Here is a 4049-nt window from a genome sequence, read left to right as displayed (position 1 = left end):
TATGTATAAGTATTACGTATTTGGCGTGGCTAATGTGCGTTGGTCACGAAATCCAGAAACAATCTCTGCATATGAGCTGAGCATTGGCTTCAGATAAATTTTGTCGACATTTGCGCCGTCAACTGGATTTTGTCTAAGTATGTGTATATCTAAACAGTGAAGAAAAATAATTATAAATGACAATAGCAAATACTTGTCTCTGCAAAAGATAAATTTATTTTGCAACATATATAAAAAATTTTATTTCCTGGACTAATAATTTACAACTAAGAAGAATTATACAAAAGAAAATTAAATTAATTGACAGGACCAATTTTCGAAAGGCGTCAAACGCCTTGGTATTTTCTGTATTGACAAGCGACATCACATAGCTCCACCTAGTTCAACGCTGTTAAATCGCACGATCTTGGCAGCCACGACGCTGGATAAAGCTCTCAACAAAAGTTTCAAGTAGCACTGTCTTATTGAAGCCAAAGGTCGCCCACATCAAAATCATTTTATAAAGGAACGTAAAGGATTTTAATAATGGCTCTATGGCGATCTACATAAATATGGACCAATGATTAACTCTGCCCATAGAGCACACGAAATAGTGACTTTTTAAGGATGAAACGGCATTTCAACAATTACTTGTGCATTATCATCACCCCAAATGCGATATTTTCGTTTATAAGGGGTTACATGGGTTTCCTCGGGTAAAAAACAGCCTTTTATCAACAATTTTTATTTCACTAGAACTTTTCTATTGAAGGATGGAGTCATGTGTAGAAGTTCACGCAAGTGAGGAAAGTTCTCTGATCGCCATTCACGGAGTGGCCAGAAACGATTATTTTACATATGGCTCAAGCAGCTCACTGGTCTTTGACCAAGTATCCTCTGGGTAGCCTAAGAACATCCGTTCGAAGGCGAGCTAATGTGAGAAGGCGAAACATCCCCTACATGCGCTGGGTTTGGGACCCGCCACATAAAAAAAACACCCCTAATGAAGATTAACAATCAGCCTCGGATGAGAGACCCCCCTTTTGATGACGACCATGGCAAACGAAATAAGGACTACGATTTGAGGGCATGCACCTGGAATGTCCGGTCCCTTAATTGGGAAGGTGCCGCTGCCCAGCTGGTTGATGTCCTCGCGAAAATAAAGGCTGACATCACCGCCGTCCAAGAAATGCGATGGACGGGACAAGGACAGACACGAGTAGGTCCTTGTGACTTTTACTACAGTGGCCATATAAAGGAGCGCAAGTTTGGTGTTGGATTCGTGGTGGGAGAGAGACTCCGTCGCCGAGTACTATCATTCACTCCGGTGAATGAGCGTCTAGCCACAATCCGCATCAAAGCGAGGTTCTTCAACATATCGCTGATTTGCGCCCACGCCCCGACGGAAGAGAAGGACGATGTGGCCAAAGATGCCTTCTATGAGCGCTTGGAGCGCACTTACGAGAGCTGCCCCCGCCACGCTGTCAAAATCGTGCTTGGCGACCTTAACGCCAGGGTGGGCAATTCAGCCTTTACGCCGAAACATCCCCAAATGGGTTGAGGCTGATTGACTTCGCCGGGGCCCGAAATATGGTTATCTGTAGTACTAGATTACATTATAAGAAAGATTCATCAAGCCACCTGGCTGTCTCCGGATCGAAAACCACCAACCAGATCGATCATGTTGTGATAGACGGAAGACACGTCTCCAGTGTTTTAGATGTGCGTGCGCTCCGAGGTCCTAACATCGACTCGGACCACTATCTTGTTACAGCTAAGATTCGCACCCGCCTCTGTGCAGCAAAAAACGCACGCCAACAAACACAAGGAAGGTTCGACGTCGAGAAGCTGCAATCACAACAATCCTGCAATCCTGCTCTCTGAGAGCACTCGTCAACAACTCGGTATAAGGGAACTGTGGGACGGCATTTCAAACTCCTTACGTACAGCTGCAACCGAAGCCATTGGTTTTCGGACAATGTCAACGAAAAGCTTGTACGACGAGGAGTGCCGTGTCGCAGCGGAGAGAAAACAGACTGCCTACCTCGCAACGTTACTATCGACCACAACACGTGCGGGATGGGATAGATACCGACAGTTGGAGAGGGAAGCGAGACGCATTTGCAGACAGAAAAAGAAAGAGGCTGAAATGCGTGAGTACGAAGAGCTTGATAAGCTGGCCGACAGGAGTAATGCGTCGAAAATTCTACGAAAAAATCTTTATCTCAAGAAGCATACTCTTGTAGAACCCCCAAAGGTGATCTAGTCACTGATGCCCAGAGCATAGTTAAATTATGGAGGGAACACTTCTCCAGCCTGCTGAATGGCAGTGAATGCACAACACCAGGAGAAGGAGAACCCGATTCCCCAATCGATGACGATGGAGCAAACGTTCCATTACCCGACCATAGCAATTGCCCGCCTGAAGAACAACAAAGCGGCAGGGGCCGACGGATTGCCGGCCGAGCTATTCAAACACGGCGGCGAAGAACTGATAAGGAGCATGCATCAGCTTCTTTGTAAAATATGGTCGGACGAAAGCATGCCCAACGATTGGAATTTAAGTGTGCTATGCCCAATTCATAAAAAAGGAGACCCCACAATCTGCGCCAACTACCGTGGGATTAGCCTGCTCAACATCGCATATAAGGTTCTATCGAGCGTATTGTGTGAAAGATTAAAGCCCACCGTCAACAAACTGATTGGACCTTATCAGTGTGGCTTCAGACCTGGAAAATCAACAACCGACCAGATATTCACCATGCGCCAAATCTTGGAAAAGACCCGTGAAAGGAGAATCGACACACACCCCCTCTTCGTCGATTTCAAAGCTGCTTTCGACAGCACGAAAAGGAGCTGCCTTTATGCCGCGATGTCTGAATTTGGTTTCCCCGCAAAACTAATACGGCTGTGTAAACTGACGTTGAGCAACACGAAAAGCTCCGTCAGAATCGGGAAGGACCTCTCCGAGCCGTTCGATACCAAACGAGGTTTCAGACAAGGCGACTCCTTTCGTGCGACTTCTTCAACCTGCTTCTGGAGAAAATAGTTCGAGCAGCAGAACTAGATAGAGAAGGTACCATCTTCTATAAGAGTGTACAGCTGCTGGCGTATGCCGATAATATTGATATCATCGGCCTCAACACTCGCGCCGTTAGTTCTGCTTTCTCCAGACTGGACAAGGAAGCAAAACAAATGGGTCTGGCAGTGAACGAGGGCAAGACGAAATATCTCCTGTCATCAAACAAACAGTCGTCGCACTCGCGACTTGGCACTCACGTCACTGTTGACAGTCATAACTTTGAAGTCGTAGATAATTTCGTCTATCTTGGAACCAGCGTAAACACCACCAACAATGTCAGCCTAGAAATCCAACGCAGGATAACTCTTGCCAACAGGTGCTACTTCGGACTGAGTAGGCAATTGAGAAGCAAAGTCCTCTCTCGACGAACAAAAACCAAACTCTATAAGTCGCTCATAATTCCCGTCCTGCTATATGGTGCAGAAGCTTGGGCGATGACAACAACCGATGAGTCGACGTTGCGAGTTTTCGAGAGAAAAGTTCTGCGAAAGTTTATGGTCCTTTGGCCACGGCGTTGGCCACGGCGAATATCGCATGCGATGGAACGATGAGCTGTACGAGATATACGACGACATTGACATAGTTCAGCGAATTAAAAGACAGCGGATACGCTGGCTAGGTCATGTTGTCCGGATGGATGAAAACACCCCAGCTCTGAAAGTATTCGAAGCAGTACCCGCCGGGGGAAGCAGAGGAAGAGGAAGACCTCCACTCCGTTGGAAGGACCAAGTGGAGAAGGACCTGGCTTCGCTTGGAATATCCAATTGGCGCCACGTAGCGAAAAGAAGAAACGACTGGCGCGCTGTTGTTAACTCGGCTATAATCGCTTAAGCGGTTTCTACGCCAATTAAGAAGAAGAAGAATTTTTTATTGTTACAAACATACACTAAATATAAACTCGGCCACTGCCACGCCATTTCGGGTGACCCCTCGAAAAATAGATGTGCCCACGTTTGCAGGATCATCTAAAGACCTTAACTAAAAACTG

This window comes from Bactrocera neohumeralis, unplaced genomic scaffold (assembly GCF_024586455.1).
Source record: "Bactrocera neohumeralis isolate Rockhampton unplaced genomic scaffold, APGP_CSIRO_Bneo_wtdbg2-racon-allhic-juicebox.fasta_v2 ctg165_3, whole genome shotgun sequence".
Classification (NCBI taxonomy): domain Eukaryota; kingdom Metazoa; phylum Arthropoda; class Insecta; order Diptera; family Tephritidae; genus Bactrocera; species Bactrocera neohumeralis.
The sequence above is the reverse complement of the archived record's forward strand: the minus strand, read 5'-3'. Positions refer to the sequence as shown.